General features: G+C 36.9%; 1 protein-coding gene across 1 annotated transcript in view; it reads right to left on the minus strand.

The window, feature by feature from the left end:
- Positions 1–19,159, minus strand: part of FGF10 (fibroblast growth factor 10) — an 82,189-nt gene that overhangs the window by 61,092 nt on the left and 1,938 nt on the right. The gene's annotated exons all lie outside the window — the stretch shown is intronic.

Raw genomic sequence — 19,159 nt, forward strand, 5'->3', positions numbered from 1 at the left:
CACTGAATAAGGACATGGGACGGTAAGAAGGTCTAGAACAAGGAGCTTTTATTCTATAATCATTGTCACCAGAAAAGAAAATAATATGGCAATTGATGGTGAATAAAATCAGCAGTGTTCAATTTCAGATGCTTTAATAGTGGAAATAATTTGATGCCTTCTTTGGAGCACAAAACATTAGGGCAAAAACGCCTTGGGCCAATTGCTTCATATAGCACGACAGGATATAACAAATAATTTCAAACCCCAGGAAGTCTTTTTGGATTGTGAAAAGCCCAACCACACTAGTTTAGGTTGCTCAGTACAATAATCACCTCAGACTAATAAATTATGGCCGGTGTCAGTGGTTACACACTGCTAAGCTCAGCTGAACGTATGCTGATTAATCTTATTAAATGATTTTGAAGCCTTCGGTACAAAGAAAAAATATATAAAAAGAAAAAAAAAATACACAGAAGAAAAAAAAGATGCCTCCAAGAGTGTGCTAAGTGTTTTCAATTTTATTAACATTTCCAGATCCATATTCCCTGTGACTTAGCAGTAGACATTCCATTTACATTCCATATGGACTGTAAATCTGGTCCAAGGTGTCTTTTGTAAGTATAAAGAAATGTCACTTATACCTGGAGGAAACCTATAGTTTGCATACTCTGGAACATCCAAGGTGGACATAGTCACAGCTTTTACTGTAGTGCCAGTCTCAGTCATATGAAGAGAGGGTCATACACAGGAACTGAAACAAAGGTACTTTCCACAGCTGAAAGAAAAAAATTCCTCAAGATAAAGAGAAATTCCTCCCAAGAACGCATAAGACATTAAGGAGCTGTGTAAGTTTGAAAGATCATTCCTGAGGAAACTATAGAATCTCACCAGTATTCCTTTTTCACTTTTTCAGCTTTGGAAGCTGTACTACAAACTCAAGTGATTACTTTGAAGGCTAGGTTTCTGCCAACATGCTTAGGATTAGAGGCGCTTATGAACAAATTCCTGTGGCTTAAGAAAAAAAACAAGTGAGAAGGATCCCTGAATCTCTAAAAGTTTTTTTACGTAATTGTCATTTGGTGTAGCACCCCCAGCTCTTCCTCATATATAGTAGTGGCAGAGTATACTGACATGGTGAGAACACAGCCAGTTTTAGACAGGTACCATCTCTTCTTGCCCATCACCCCAGATGTAGCAAACACACATCTCATACACTTACTGTAGTGAGCTGAAAACTGACTAATCTCAGATTTATCAGAAAATCTTCCACCAACCAAGGGGTATTTAACTTTAGAATATGTCTTAACTTTAAAAATTACTTTCTCTTTACAGAATATACTGTCGCTTTCTTCTTTCGCAAAATATGTGCAAAAATGGAATATGTCCATGAAATTCATTCTGCCAAATTTTTCAGATTATCCCAAACTCAAAACACCTTTGGCCTTTCATTCCTCACCACTACACTTAACTTAGTGTCACCCTTAATTTTATTGTTTCTTAGAGGTTCATTGGCATTAAGAATTGCTTGGGGTGTTTAATAAAGTTCAAATTCCTGTCTTATCCGTCTCCTCTTCCCTTGTGCAGTACTTCTGGAATAGGACTCCTAATGTGCTTTTTTTTTTTTGCGGTACGCGGGCCTCTCACCGCTGTGGCCTCTCCCGTTGCAGAGCACGGGCTCCGGACACACAGGCTCAGTGGCCATGGCTCACGGGCCCAGCCGCTTCACGGCACGTGGGATCTTCCCGGACCGGGGCACGAACCCGTGTCCCCTGCATCGGCAGGCGGACTCTCAACCACTGCGCCACCAGGGAAGCCCCTAATGTGCATTTTGAGCAAGCACCTGGTTCGTTCTCATCATGTGGTCCATAGGCCCAACTTTGAAAACTACCTAGCATTACCTATTATTATTAGCTATTTCAAATCTGGCCTCTCCTTTTGCTTCAAATCTCTTTTCTAATGACTTATTAAAAGGAATCTTATTTTAATTAAGAGAAATGGGTAGGGGACTTTCCTGGTGGTCCAGTGGTAAAGAATCTGCCTTACAATGCAGGGGCTGTGGGTTCGATCCCTGGTCAGGGAACTAAGATCCCACATGTAACGGGGCAACTAAGCCCGTGCGCCACAACTACTGAGCCCAAGTGCCTCAACAAGAGAGCCTGCGTGCCGCAAACTACAGAGCCCATGCCCCCTGGAGCCTGCACGCCACAACTAGAGAGGGAAAACCCACACGCCACAACTAGAGAGAAGCCCGTGTGCCACAACGAAACATCCCACGTGCCACAATGAAAGATCCCACATGCCTCAATGAAGATCCCATGTGCCGCAACTAAGACCCGACGCAGCCAAAAAATTAAATAAATAAATAGATAGATCTTTAAAGAAAAAAAAAAGAGAAATGGGTAGGGGCTGGATCTCAAACCATAACTCGCAACTGTCTCTCTGTCCATTCTACTGCTAAGAAAGTTTCAGAAGCCTGCTGTAGATCTGTATGTACCTATATTATTTGCCAGGTTTCAGAGACTATAAGTACCACCAGGGGTGGTAGGATTGATCCTCCCTGTTAGCATGCTCACTGTGCTCAAGAAAGTCCTGGATCAGATCTTATAGCCAGTTTTCATGTACCAGGGCCCTATTCCTAATTGCACTCACCTTTCCCATTTCACCACCATTACTTCTCTTCTCAAAATTACTATAACCCCAGCACTCAGTTAACAATGAGTGTTAAGGATAAAAAGGAGTACGCTCCATAACACTCTAAATTAGGAGGTGCCACTGTCTGCCTTAGCTTAGAAAAAGCCCCATTACCCTAAGACATGACAATAAAACATTTATCGTCTACCACTTCATAGCTTCTATTACTGTGAGAGAAATTAATTTTCTGGAAGAGGAAATGCCAGTTTTAGAATCCTGCTTTTCCAGGCCTTACCTTAAAATTTCAAGATACAGAAACAGTCATGATAATAAACTTTAGGAGAGTTATACTAGTATGGAAACATTTTGAGATGTGAGAGGCTTAAACATGGGATGTTGCATGAATTCTACCCATAGTGAAAGAGGATAGGTGATGCAGGGTATTGTTTCAATGAGAGCACAAGTATAGTAACTTCAACATATTTAAACATGAAATATTTCAGAAAGTACCACTTGCTTACATTTTAATTATACTAATTATCCATTTATAAAATAGATCTTTTATCATTCTTAACTGTAAGTTGGAAAGGTTCCCATGGTTTAGCATACATCTTCAGGACAGTGGCTCTTGGACAAGTGAAGAGGAAGAGAACAAATATTCTTTAACCCAGATTGAATTTACAACCCAATGGAAAAACAGACCACCTTTATAGCTAGGTTCTATGTCAAACAATCAGAGCTCTTCCTTTGGTCTTGTAGTGCCCAGCAGTCAAAGTACTAGGTGCAAATAAACTATATTTTTAGAACAATGTTTTACAGATATATAGTCATTTAAACTTGTCATCAATTTAGATTCAACTAAAATATGGGGTTCCATTATGAGCCTAGTACTTTCCTAGATATTTTTAGATAAATTATTTTAATCTTCATTGGTCAGATGAGGAATCAGAAGCTCTGCGACCTATGTCAGTCACACAAGTAGTAAGTGGTGGATAAAGTGTTAGAACTTAAATCTATTTGATTTAAGAAATCAAGAAAGCACTAAGAAAGCTTAGTGCTTTCTATTATAAGATACTGTTTTTGTCAAATCACCATTAATTTGGGCCACATAAATCTGTCATAGGTTACTGTATTATTTTCCTAGGGCTGCTGTAACAAATTAGCACAAAGTTGGTGGCTTAAAACAACAGAAAGGTATTCTCTCACAGTTCTGGGAGCCAGAAATCCATTATCAGTTTCATCGGGCTGAAACCAAGATGTTGGTGGAGTCATATTCCCTCTGAAGCCTCTCTCAGAGAGAAACTCTTCCTTGCCTCTTCAAGGAAGGCACATTTCTTGAGGCACATTGCTTGGCTCATGGCCTTTCCTCTATGTTCACAGGCAACGGTGCAGTATCTTCAGATCTCTCTCTGCTTCCATCATCAAATCACCCTCTACCTTCTGTATGTCAAATCTCCCTTTGCTTCTATCTTATGAAGACATTTGTGATGGTATTTAGGCTTCACTTGGATAATCCAGGATAATCTCAATCTCTTCATCTCAAGATTTTTAATCTAATCATATCTGCAAAACTTTACTACATAAGATAACATTCACACATTTCAGTGATTAGGACCTCATATCTTTGTTTTTGTTTGTTTGTTTTTTAAATTTTTATTTTATATTAGAGTATAGTTGATTAACAATGTGTTAGTTTCAGGTGTACAACAAAGTGATTCAGTTATACACTTTCATGTATCTATTCTTTTTCAGATTCTTTTCCCAATTAGGTAGTTACACAATACTGAGCAGAGTTCCCTGTGCTATACAGTAGATCCTTGTTGGTTATCCATTTTAAATATAGCAGTGTATACATGTCAATCCCAAACTCCCTAACTATCCCTCCCCCCGCAACACCCTTCCCCCTGGTAACCATAAATTTGTTCTCTAAGTCTGTGAGTCTGTTTCTGTTTTATAAATAAGTTCATTTGTACCATTTTTTTGTTTTTTAGATTCTGCATATAAGTGATACCATACAATATTTCTCTTTCTCTGTCTGACTTACTTCACTCAGTATGACAGTCTCTAGAGGACCTGATATCTTTGAATGGTCATTATTCAGCATACTACAGTCCACCTTCTGGACCGCCAAAATTTATATCCATTCCATACATAAAGTATGTTCACTCCACCCTAACATCCCCCCAAATTTCCACACATCATAGTATGAATTTCATTCCAAAATCTCATTTAAATATCATGAGCTCAAAAATCCCAAGTCTCATCACCTAACCTAAATTAAGTATGGGTGAAACTCTAGGTATGATCCATATTGGGGCAAAAGTCCTCTATATCTCTGGATCTGTAAAACTTGAAAATAAAGTATCTATTCCCAAAATACAACAGTGGGAAAGGCATAGTACTAGTGTTACAGACATTCCCATTACAAAAAAGGGAAAGGGAAAAATGAAGGAAGAAAAAGGTCACCAGTCCCAACTAATTTCAAAAGCCAGCAGGACAAATTCCATTAGGTTTCAAGACTTGGGATTAGTCCTTTGTGGCTGGAGGGTCCTGCTTCTGCATCTGTGGTTCTGCCTTCTCTGCCCAAGGATCTGCCCTCACCATGACCCTTCCTTTAGTTGAAAGCTAGTATGTGTTTGCAGCTGAATGGTTTTGTCAGCCTGTTTCCTGCTTGTAGAATTTGGGGAGTCTGACAGTTTTCCTTCATTTTGTCCTATCTCAGTTTCTTTCAGTCCAAGCAGGCAGTGCTTCTGCTGATATAACGTTCTCAAAAACTTTGTGGGTCTCCTGTGTATATCACAGGCATTCATGTCAGTAGACAAGATGGTGCTCCCCATATCTCTGATAATTTCTATTTCTTGCTTCTGTTGAGATGGCTGAGGGAACCCGTCAGTCACACACACTAGCATAAGCTGTTCAGCCACACCATTGGCCTTTTCTTTAGAGCATACTTTCTGAATAATGAATCTTTTAATTTAGCATCTTTTGCAGTCGGGATAAGTTGAGAAGTTCCCAGTCAAGTGTTGGTTCCATTTTACTTAACAGTTCTTTCTTCACTTTATCTCTTTCCTCTCACATTTTACTGTAAGCAGCAAGAAGAAACCAGACTGCACCTTCAACACTTTCCTTAGAAACTTCCTCATTTAAATTTCCAAGTTCACCACTTACTGCTTTCCACACAATTATAAGACACAGTTCACCTAAGTATCTGCCACTGTATAACATGAATTTCCTTTCCTCCAGTTTCTAATAACGTGCTCCCTATTTCCCCTATCTCTCACCAGCAGCATTTTTAATATTTCTATTTCTACCAACATTCTCTCTATGAAGATACAGGTATTCTCTAAGATGACACAGGCTTTCTCTACTGTGCTCTTCACTTCCTTCTGAGCCCACCAATGGGTCTTTAATATCTATATTTCTCCCAAAAGTACATTTAAGGCAATCTAGGTTTTTTCTATCATGTGCTTCAAAATACTTCCAGCCCATACTCATTACCTAGTTCCAAAGTCATTTCCACAGTTTTAGGTATATGCTATAGCAGCACCCCACTCTGAGGTATCAAAACCTGTGCTGGTTTCCTGTGTCTGCTATAACAAATTATCACAAATTTGGTGTCTTAAAACAATAGAAATTTATTCCTTCACAGTTCTGGAGGCTGGAAGCCTAATATTAGTTTCACTGGGCCCAATTCAAGGTATCAGTAGGGCCAAGCTCTCTCCATGGGCTCTAGGGAGAAAATATGGTTTCCTCCTCTTCCAGCTTCTATAGCCACATTCCTTGGCTCTTGGCTCCTTCATCTTCACAGCCAGAGCTTTGCATCTTTATGTCTCTCTTTGTCTGCTTCCATCATCAAAGTGCCTTCTGCTATCTAATCACCCTGTGTGTCTAATCTCCCTGTCTCTCTTTTATAATAAGAACAAGTGATAGCGTTTAGGACTGCCCTTGATAATGCAGGATGATTTCCTCATCTCAAGATCCTTAACTTTATTACATCTGCAAAAATTTTATCATATAAATGTCACATTCACATACTCTGGGGATTAGGACCTGATATCTTTGAGTGACTGTTTTTCAGCATACTATAGTTATTATCTCCTAAAATAGGTATGCTCCTAGAATCCAGTCCTTAACCTTGGAAACGATTGAACAAAAATATTTTAATAATTGTATTTGGTTTAATATACTCATTTCATAGATTAAGTTTCTGAGGCCAAGATAAAGTAAATGATGTGCCTGATTGCACAGCAAATGTTTTGACACAACCAAGCCATGAACCATATCTCTTTACTCCCACTCTTTTGCAGTATGTTCTTCTCTAAATGAATTACCAAGAATTGCTCATTTCTTAATTGTCAGCAAATTACCCCAGAACCCAAATACAACTCTGAAGCTATAAATAACTATCCCACAGTCAGCATCAATTTTAAAAGAGTAAATTCATCACGTATCTCTACTGAACAGTCAGTAGTAACCTGAGGCAAACAGGAGAAATATGGGAAACAACCCATTTCAAAGATTACACAAACTTTCATTCGGAAGTTTGTATGAATGCAAGTATTTAGCATTTAGTTAAGTAATAAGGCCTGATTTATCTTCTAAGTTCTCAGAATTGTAGAACTTAGAACTCAATGGGATTTTAAAAGATAATTTACTTCAACCGCATTTTTCAGGTGGGTAATATGTTAATCACACTTTCCAGACCAGGTGACGAGACCAAAGAAAGTCTTAAGTGTCTTGGCTCAAGGGCACATGGTTAAAAAGAGAAATTTATCAAATAAACATATAGAGAGGACCCATTATATTCCAGACAGTACATTAAGGGCTGGCAGGCAAAGGTCAGTGTGATGCATACAATGTTCACCCTCAACAAGCTTTCTGTGTATGAGGAAACTAGGTGGGTAAATTAATCAAGTGTGAGATTGTGTTAAAATACTAGATACTGAGTGTTGGGTTCTGTGGAGACAGTAGAGTGGTCAGTAAGGTTTCCTAGAGATGACATCTAACTGCGACCTGAAAGAAAGGGGACAAGGGACAGGAACATCACTCCAGCCAGACCTAGGAGTGTGTGCAAAGGCTGCATGTGAAGGAACAAGGTATGTTCGGGAGCTAAAATCAACTCAGTATGTCTGTGATGGGGAGTATAGTAAGAAAGGAGATGCGGGTGAGGACTTTTACATGACATGCAAAGAGATGGAGTCATTATTTTGAAGGTACTGGGAAGAAACTGAAGTATTTCATAGAGAACTGGCTTGTGTAGATTTGTGCCTTACACAAATCAGAATGGCTAAGACTAGGGTGATTCTGTAATGCGGTACTTTGAGAGTGAATAGGCTGCTACTGATAACATGCCAGAACAAGAGGCACATCTGAGACTGCTCCAGGCAAACCAGGATGGAAGGTCACCCTAGCCAAGGCTGTCCTAGGTTTGAATTCTGCCTCACTTATGGTAACTATATAACTTCGGTCTGGGCACCATAACTTTTAGACTCAGTCTTCTCTTCTAAAGATAGTATGGGGGTAACAGTGACTCTTTTACCCATTTCACAGAATTTTTCTGCGATCCAACTGATGAAAACGTTAGAATTCTTTATAAACTATAAAATAAAGTAAGGTGGTATACGATATCACTTTTCTGTTTAATTTTTTATTATCTTATGACTTAGGGGTCTTTTCAGAAAATGGGATAATTCAAATCAACACAGTAGTCACAGCATAAAACAGTAATAAGAGCTAACATTTTTGAGCTCTTAAAATGTGACAGGCCCTATATTGAGAAATTTACATTTATAGTCTCATTTGTAAATTTACAAACTCATCCTTCTAACAGTGATCAGGTGGGTGATATTATTATCCTCACTTAACAGTTGCACAGATCAAGTCCCTGGGAGTCCTTTGTCCAAGGCCACACAACTATGCAGTTTTAGAACCCAGATTCTACATCAAGAAGTTTGTCTGCAAAGCTCACGGTCTTAATAGTGGATGCAGTTGCATATATGCTGTCAGCAACCTGCTCCCTTAAAAGACTTAAGTATACTCTTTCACAAGAAAAAGAGCTGTAGTCGATTTTTTTTCCCCCTAATCACCTAAACGAAGTAAATCTGAGACAATTTAGAATGGCAATGACAAGAAAAAATATACAGGTGGAGCAAGTAATATTGATGCCTCAGTAGTTCCCTTTGGGAATCTGCTGTGAAGTTGTAAAACCCCTTCCCAGTGATATGTGTAAGTTAAGAACTTCTGCAGGAGGAGCTATTTTAAGTAGTGATCATTTAGCAAATCAGGAATGCTAAAGATGAAGCCATTTGGTACAGATCACAGGAACTACTTTTTCATGTCCCTAGTATGAAAGTAGTTCTGGGTTTTTTTGTCAGATCAAGCTACAGTTTTAATATTTTTAGGTTATGTCAATTATACTATAATTTATACCCTTTTCAAATATCTCTTTGCCTTCTCTTTTTTCTTTACTTCAAAAAGTAAAGCAAATATAAAATAGAGAAGGCCGATTTTAAATGCAAACTATATAAGTGTAATATTTTAGCAGAGAACTTAAGTCCTCAAATCTAAGTATATTTACATACTTCCCTCTCACATGATGGCACATTCTAGTGTATTTTGCTTTGTATTTCATAAGATACCCACCAATCTGTAAATTCTGCTCCACCCCAGTGGCCTGCCTGTTGTTTCCTGAAAACTTCATGTAAGGTTCTGTGCCTTCTTTTAGAATATTCTTACTCCTTTCTTCTTATCTAATTCTATCTGGAGCCCCTTATCCTCAGTGTGATACTCCCCTTGTCATTCATCCCTCCCTCAGTTACAGGTTGCTGTTTACTTAAATTCCATCCTGCTTCTTTGGAATTTAGTATAAACTGCCTTATATTACCTTCCAGCCACCTGGGAAGATCTGTCTCTATCTCTAGATTGCAAACCCTTTGAGGGTATGGGCCAAAAAGTTCACAGTCATGGGATGAGAAACAAGTTTAACTATAGAATATCCTGAAAGCTGAGCATCTGTGATAATCCTGGTTCAAAACCACATCATAACTTGAAATATAAGATTTACTTTGAAATATTTAAAAATTGAGTCACTTTTATTTTTTCCTTTAATGCAGTAATCTGTCTTCTTCTAGTCTTCATGGTTACCTGTTTTGTCCTTATTTTGTTGTTGTTGTTTTTCTTTCTTTTGTTCTTTTTTATTGTTCTGTCCTTGGACACATTTGTTACCTTCTATTCTTTATTTTTAGTTCTTCACTCTCTCCTCATCTTCAATTTTCAAATGTCTGCTACTAGTCTCTTAATGAACCTCTGTGCTTCCCCCAAACTTCAGAACATTATGGATACTACAATTCCAAACCTTAAATTATTTCAGGTGTTCTAATATTTCTGTTTTAAAAAAATGCCAAGTGCATTCCTCATTCCTTCTTTTTTCTAATAGTTTTAGTTTCCACTTCATCAAGTAATCTGCTGGTTGCTTTCCTGATACTTTCCCTTGAAAAAAGAGAAGCATCACATTTACTTTTCCCTTATATAATACCCATTTGATGAGGGCACCGTTAAGCTACTACAAACACTAATTTCAACTTCTCCAAACTTCTCACCAAACCCCAGGCTCAGTGTGCCTTTTCTGTACTTCTTGGAGGAGGCACCAAACTCTCCCCATGCTGTTCCCTTCCTCCTACCTCCCATCTTCAGAAGGCTTCTCTAGACTAGAATAGTTCCCAACTGTTTTCTGTTAGAGTACCCTGCTTGTTTTCCATACAGTTACCCCAATTTTTCATCACATATCTCTTTATTTGTTTGTTTTTTTTGATATTGTCTGTAGAGTGAAGCTCTGAGAGAGCAAAACCAGCATCTTTGTTCAGCATGTATTTAAGTGTCAGACAGTATCTGACACAAAGCAGGCACTTAATATATTTCTGTTGCATGAATAAATGATCTCATTTATCTCTACCATGTAGAAAAGAGATAGGTATTGTTAATATCCTTGTTTTACTGATGACAACTTGCCCAAGTGATACACTATTGTCTGGCAGTTTGGAGCCTCAAATGCACCCACTTCTGTGTCTACAAAGCTTACTTTTGATCCAGGCCCATAATTGTAATCACTTTTAATCAAAGCCCACACTTTTAACCCCTCTACCCTTCTGCCTCTTTAGCAGGAACTCAGATTTAGCCTTCCTTACTCTGATACCGTGGCTGCGATTACTTCTGTGGGATTCCTTTTAGATCACAGGTTCTCATTTCAGTTAATTTAACATCCAGTTGAATGCCAGGGATTGGGTTATATTTCCCTCACACCTTTCTTGTCATGTCAGCCCTTTTGCAGCGCTACTCATTAGCTTGATCTCCTTCCTGAGAGTTCAAAACCCTTGTCTTCATCACTCCAGCAAAGCATCTCCTCCTCCTTTCACAGTCTATGTCTAAATGCTCTATGGCCTTTTCTGCTTTTCCTCTGGCTTCTAACGTTCTAATTATATGTTCTTTACCATCTCTCTTGCTTCAGCTTTAAAGCATTTATGTAGTTTCATTCGCCAGCTTTTTATACCATAATCTGATTAATATCCCTAGCACTTTTTCTCTTCATCTTTGTGGAATCACATCCTTCTATAGAGACATTCCAAAAAATGCCCTAGAAATCTGGCTTACTACATTGCTAATTACTGTTATTAATAACATTGTAAATATATCTCACTTCAGATCATAAATAATATAAAAATTAGTGTCATGTTTCCTCATGTTGCAGAATGTTAATTTTTTTAAATAATTCTATCAATAAATCAAAGCTATCACTATAGATAGATGGAAATCCATCTGTCTATATCTGTATCGATCTATCTATATAATTTGAAACAAACTGTAAAAAGAAGCTCAGCTTTTAATTATTATTACAGTAACAAACCAATCTAACATACGTAAATAGTCAGATTCTGCATATAATAAAAATAAATCTAATTCAGCAATCAGTGCCAAAAGGTTCTTTCTTGAGAGAAGTATGTGAATACACATATGCTATGAATTTAAATTTTAACTCCTGTCAGTGTCTCAATGTTTTCTAATAAAGCTATGTGCATTTCTATATTTGGTCAGACTGAAATACACATGCATTTACGTTTTACATTTTTCCCCTTTGATAACCAGTATTAAAATGAGAACATTCGTTTCATTTTAAAGAGCTACAGTTGGCAGGGGTGTACAGAGAAGCTTTATAATCTAAGTGAGGTTCTGGAAGCTGGAAATATTAAAGACCTCCAAATTAGTGTTCATCTTTTTGAAGTAAACGATGACTTCAAAAAGAAGCAAAATAATTATTTGATTTCCTAAATCATCTTCACTTTCTTTCTCTTATAGGAGTCCAGACAAATGCAAAAAGGTCAGAAAATTGACAAAGTAATTAGTAAGTGTTGCATATACTGAAACAACTTTTAGAAGAAAGGTGAAATGAATGTGTAGGGAGAGTTACTGGGAACAGAATATTTAACCTGAAGGGAAAATGCAGATTGATGGTTTAGTAACTAGACAATCAGTATCCATTCTCAGAAGATGCTTATTCGTGGTTTGCCCACTTCACGAAAGGCAAAGCTTTAAGAAATTGGCCTGAGTGCTGGGATAATGGGACTTCACTGGAGATTCAAAATGAGAAGAGGCACCTGGTGGAGTATGTTGAATTTGCATTGCTGAAGACTTTTTTGCATAGAATATAAACTACATGTTTTGGTTGTTGATGTGCCCAAGTGATACATCCAAAAACAGCTAGGCTACTGGTTCTAAATGTAACATGGGATGCTAAAGAATGATAATGGATGACTTTCTCTTGCTTAAGTGGTATGTAAGGGGTTTAGACATGAGGGAAAAGGAAAAAAAAAAAAAAAGAAAAGGAGGAGAAAATAATGAAGTGGTGAAGGGGTGATAAAATATCAGGGATTCACAGTGCCTCAGACGGCTGCTATTTCAGACATATAACTGCCTCAAGATAGAACTATTAGAAAGCAGCTGATGGGTCTTGAATTGTAGATTCTATGAATATGTCAAGTTATCCTCAAACAGGGGCAGTGCCTCAAAAAAGGTTAAGGATGAACTAACACATATGTTTATCAGTAAAACATGTTAACGTAAGGTCCTTGAAAGAAAAGAATAATGATGATAGGAAATAATAATTATTATGGAAAAATGCCTGTTTAAAAGAATTCTTAATTTTGCAGTTAGGATTAATTAATTCGAATTATTAAAGTTAATAGTATTTTTAAAGTTCTTAATTTTACTCTTTAGAATTAAGTTCCAGTTAACCCCCACTATTCATAATTAAGTTATCATTGTAGTGAAATTATTAGGTTATATTTAGTTGACAGTTACGTGAAGTTGGGGATATATTGACTTAATATTTTACCTCATCTGTTATGGTTAATTAAATGATTCATTAATATCTTAATGTCATTGCTCATTGTAGGAAGCATGCCAAACATTTGAAACTTCCTCATTAATGATAACACACATACTGACAGATTAGATATAGGTAAAGGTAGACAGGTTTAGGCTGAAGAATTATTAGGTGAAGTATAAAATGAGGCAATACTTTACTGCCAGCACCATGAATCTATCAAATGGTAATTGGATCCACGTGTTAGCAGCAGTAAAAAGTCACTGTCCAGTTGTCCACCTTACATGGGAATCTACTCTGAGTGTCACCTTTGATTTATTGTTCCAATTAGGACATAGCGTTCAAAGAAAGAATACAACTGACCTGATTTAAAAGCAAGGAAATCTTTAAGGTCATTATTTTGTGGGTGACCCAGCTCCCTTTTAGATATCTTGAAATTTTCTATTTGTACAAAATCTGTATTAAATAAATACTTGGTTTTAAACTAATTCTGTAAAACATTGACACATTTTATTCATTAATTCGGTACCAGAGTGTCACTGGTGGCTTCCCAAGGTGCAGGTATATTTTCTTACACTAATTTTAAAGGCACGTTTCTAGGTTATCACTTGTTATACCGACTGACCAGCACAAGTAGAGGTAATAGGCACTGAAAGAACAAGTCCCGATTATGAAAAGTAATTATTTTTAATCTGCAAAGCCAAGTAACAAACACCTTTTGTCAAATGGCAAAGGTAAATGATCTTAAAACATTGCAATATATCAATACATGAAAAATTAAGATACTTCTACATAAAAAGCTTGAGACAAAATGAGTTTCATTACTCTGCTAGATTGTAATAAAACTGTATTAAAATTAACATAAATCTTATGCCCAATTTTACTGGAAAATTAAAGGAGAACTTTAATTTCTGGGAGGGAAATGCTAATGTTTTACTTACACTAAGCAAACATCAACTATTAATGCTGACAAATGTTGCAACAGTAATACTAAAAACGTCATCTGAATTACTCTTCATTGCAAAGTTCACAGAATTAATGTTAAGATAGATTAAAATCACTTTGAACTAATACGCATGTATTATTCTTCCTTCTGAAGCATAATAAAGAAATATCATTTGTACTGCAATTTTGGATAAGTGTACAGACATTTAAGGCTTAGGAAAGATGGAGACATTCATAGGCAGCTCATAAATGTGAGGAACATTAGCTCCATTTCAAATGAGCCGTCAACTTTTTTCCAACATTTTGGCTTGTGGAAAGTCAGACGTTTGGATAATAAATGGGGTTTGCCTCTGAACATTAAGGTATTTGTGTAGGAATTTAAAGTGCTCATTCAGGTTCTACCCTAAGTTCATTAAAAAATGAAGAAATGAACTGGAGTAAGGCTTTCGCTCTAAACTGGGTAGTAAAATTGTAGAGGAAAAATGCATGCAGTGGAGTTTCCTTCATTGTATAAGGCACAATTCTTCTTTTAAGCTCTGTGCTTAAACATCATTTTGAAAACACCTGTTTTTAAAGAATGGTGCATGCCTTTCGGTAATAGATTACTAAAATACTCAAGACCTGGAGATTGGTGTCTCTGAATTCTCATACTCCAGTATTGGCATGTGATTTCTGCCAACTGTTTTCTTGAGTTTCTTGTAGTAGATGGTTATAAATCAGGTTTATAAAGAGGAAACTCTCTGTAATTGTGCATTTTTAATGGATTTATGATAAATCCATCAAAGTGGAGGGTCCATATGGTAGGAATGCAGTAAAGGTAACAGGACAGTGTCATGTAAACATTAAATAGTGCCTTCCACCTTCATAAATCCTCGAGCCTCATGATTAAATGCTGCCAGTTATAAATTATGCAACCAAACTCTAGAAACAACCACAACTTAAATAAGACACCAGTGGAAGCCATAAGTTGTATATAGGTTTTTCTTCCCAGAAAACTGTTGTATATTTATTAGGAGATAATATTCAAGTCCTTATTTTCCTCAAAAATTATTTTCTTATTTAACTTCCTAAAATAAGCTCTAGTCCTGATTAAAAAGTAATAATGTAAACCTTATTTACAAGACAATAATCAGTCATTTCTATGTGGTGAAATACCTTTTTGATTTGCAGAGTCATTTTAAAGCTTCAGGTCTCTAAGATTTGCTCCTTTTAGAGTCATACATCAGAAGTTTCTTCGGCAGCCCAATTTCACACTTGTACTTACAATCAAATTGTTTTATTACATGTGGGAACAATGAAACATTTGGCCCTCAGCTGTAAACAATTACTATATACAATGATATTCATGGATTTTTCTTAGTCATGTATTCCTAATGCCTTCTGTGAGATGGATGTATGTGTACATTGTGTGTCCATGAGCAGTTATATTCTCAAATGTAATATCAAAAGAGATATTTCACCCAGAGAATGCACTAACATTCTCTGATAACATGCAGACACCTGCAATAATAACTTTAACATACTCACTCTGTTCCACTGTCATTTTACTGCTCTTCCAATTTCCTTCTGATGAACAGTTGGTGTGCATAGCAAAAAGCAATTAAGGATCTGGATAATTTGGTTTTCAGAGTTTTGTGGTGTCTACTTCTGATATATCGACAGCAATGTTGTCAGTAGTAGCGAGGTAGAAGAAATAAGTAATGATAAAACCAAATCGACTTGGGCTTAATCTGGCTCTGTCAATTTCTAGCTGAATGACCTTGGGTAATTTACATTTTTTCAGGGTTAGTTTTCATATTTGAAAAATGTGGATAGTCCTATCTAAATCACAGAACTATTATGAGTGTTAAATGAGATATATATTTAAAGAAATAGGGCACATACTGCATACTCAGTGCACACTGATTTCTCTAATGTCTCACATACTCCTTTCCTGAAAAGACTCATAAGCACTGTGGCTTTCCATTTTGAGAGTATCTATCCTTGGCTCTCTCAAGTTTAGGGATACATTTTCTTTTCACTAGACTCCCCTTTTCTATAAGTGACCACCAGGGGAGTAGCCCACAGCTGTTTTACTCACATCCAGAAATAAGTCCACCGGTTCCAGTTGCACGGGTACCTAACAGCTGTATCCAGCCTTTCTAGTAGGCCAGAACTGGAGACGAGTGGTAATGTTTCAAGGGCAAAGCTCTAGATGTAAAGAATGATATAACAAACCTAAATGAGCCCGAGCATATCTAGTGACAGATACGCCACAGCTATTCTAAATTATTCAAGCTTTCTCAGACTTCTAGCAGGAGAAACATAATTCATCACTGCTCCCTTTATTCTACTCTCATATAATGGCAAAGGAGCAAACAAAAAATACCCCACCCCTAAAAATTTGTAATAATCACTCAAGATAGAGAAGAGTTTCTCTAGCACATGTAATATTTTTAGAACCATCCAATTTCTGGGAACCAACTTTGGAGGTAGAAGTTAAAAATGATTTTTCAGTGCTCATGGGTGATTTCCTTACTTCTCTTTTGTTAGCATTTTGCTGGCAAAAAGCCAGTAAAACAGTTGTTTAATTACCCAGGACCATCACAAACATGTAACCTCTTAGATAAGCTATTACTGTATTTTAGCAGCAGTAATACTAGGGTCAAAAGTAACAAAGAAAATTAAGCTTCAAATAAGCAAACCTTAAAAGAACAGCTTTGTGTATTGAGAATAATTAATAACTTGTTTAGGAAAATGTTACTGAAATGTGGTTTTTGGACAAGGAACTGACACTCTTCAGAGGTTAGATACCCTAATATTTAACAGGCTACCATTTGGTGGGCTGGCTGGCTGGTTACCCTGTAGGCATAGCAAAAGTTTGTTCTCATGTAATTATGCAACATTTAGACAATATCTTAATGATACCATGTAGTTCAGCTGAATCAGTCCAGCTGGAAACTGTAGCAGCATTCTGATTACCCAGCCACATGTGAAATGAAAGCTGTTTCAGCCTCTACTATTCACTTGCTATGTCTTGATACAGATGTTCTTGGAAAACCTAACTTATTTATGGTTTGACATTATTTAACATAGCAAGCTCCACCCCCTTTCATTTTCAACCATTGATTAGGATTGCATTACTATATGATATTATAATTTTAACAGGGACTATTACTTATCATTTATCACATGGAAGACGTATTAGTATATTTTAAACAGGATGAAAATTTTCCACACTTGTTTTTACACGATAAAAATCAGATACTTTTCTCTTTGCAGATAATTCTTACTGTAAAAAGTTATTTTAATGTGTACACTGCAAACCATTTACTAAATGGTTAATCACACAGTGATCATTATTTTAGAAAACAGTAATTTAAGTTGCATAAATAAACTACTATAGATTGCTCCTTACATCACATCATAAAGACACTTAAAATACAGCAATAGCAAAGTCAAGTTAGTGTAAAAAAATTTTTGCTCAAGGTTAACACTCTGAAATTTTATTATATTTCTTTGAGTTATTTCCATGAACTAAAAATACAAAGAATTTCAGTCCCTGTGAATTTTTTTTTTTTTTATCTCCCAGCTCACTCTTCAGTAAGTGTTTGGGCCACTTCTTCCCCATCGTCCTACCTGGATGATATCACAACTCTTTTGTTTTAGAAGTGAATAAAAGTATTAAAAATTTAAATTAATAACCATAACATCTATACATCGTATCTAATAAATTCAGGTAACAAATTACTTTGGAGCAAAAAAAAAAAATGACATTATTTCAGCCACTTCTTATGAATAAGGATGGAAAAAATATAGGTAATGGACTATAGGTACATCTCTGGCAGTAAACATCAAATGGAATACTTTAAAACACACAAATCTTTTTTATTACTTGTAAACATATTGTTAATTTTAGTAAATGGAAATAGCAGCTGAGGAGGAACAGAAGTTAATGTTGAAGGTATGTGAGTCCCCAAGTAAGAAAAATGTCTTATTTCTTGTAAATCTTTATTTTAAAAAGATAATGCTAAGTTCTTGTTAACTGTCTTTCCCATTAATACCAGATACTTTCTGGGCTAAGGAATCATGAAGTATATGACTCATGTATTTAAGTTAGCTAGCAAATATATGCTTGGAATTCCCAAACAACTGACACAAAAAAATCCTTTGAAAAGGTGACTTGGAACCACCATTGAGATAATGCTAAATGGTCATTAAAGATGTTTAAATGTTATTGTCTACTGTCTTCAGTGTGCCATTACATAGCCTCAGGGATCCTTTCAAATTGCAATCAATAGAGGATGAATAAGTCTCACCACTTGAAAGTAAGCAGGAAAGGAAGCCAACAGAGTAATCTGGCTTTGCTGGACTGATTCAGGAAGAGACACAATGTTCACTCCTCCTCTTCTAGTTCTCCCTCCCCCTACCCAACCCACATCCCTGCAAGAAAGAAAGAAGTGAAAGAGCTAAAGAAGGAAAGAGGGAGGGAGAAAGGAAAAAGGCAAGAAATCCAAGGATGGGGCATAATTTGTACTGAGGTGAAAACCTCATCCTATGGGATAAACCAACACCATGGAAACAGACTTATGACTTTTACTTTGAAAATAAAAGAATGACAATGAAATTTGTGTGAGGTCTGTGTGACTCCAGTCCCAGATGTTTACAGTGCCGTAGTACTATGGCTCTGCAATATGAGAGGTTTGAGAAGAAACGAGTACAACAGGACACCACAAAGCAGCGCATATGCTATTGACAATGCAGACATGAGCATCATGTTACCAAGAGAGAAGGCAGGCAGAAGACAAATAGCAGCGGTGGTGCCTGAAAAGCTAACTTCATGGACTGCAATCACTCAAACCAACATGAGGGACCAAAAAAAAAAAATCAAAACCAGAAAAATGCTTTTGCTCCTATCTAGAGGGGTGGTAGGGTAAAGGGATGGGGGTGGGGGAGAGTGAAATTGACTTTTCTTTCTTAAATAAAGTTCCCATAAAGTCCCTATAATTGACAGCGGATAATTATTTTCAGCTTGAGGAAACTGTCCTGAAACTCTTAATAAGATTGCCAGCCAAAAGAACAAAATGTGTTTACTTGAGCCATTTCCAGAAGGGAGGGAAAGGAGACCTTGGGGTGAGGTGGGGAAGGGCGATGGAGACAGAGAGGGGCATCTATGCACTGCAACAACTCTTGGACGCCCTGCGTGGTCCCGCGAGTGACAAGCCAGAGAGAGGGGGCAGGCAGGGT

The sequence above is a fragment of the Neophocaena asiaeorientalis genome, unplaced genomic scaffold (assembly GCF_003031525.2).
Source record: "Neophocaena asiaeorientalis asiaeorientalis breed wild unplaced genomic scaffold, Neophocaena_asiaeorientalis_V1.1 scaffold57, whole genome shotgun sequence".
In the NCBI taxonomy this organism is placed as follows: Eukaryota; Metazoa; Chordata; class Mammalia; order Artiodactyla; family Phocoenidae; genus Neophocaena; species Neophocaena asiaeorientalis.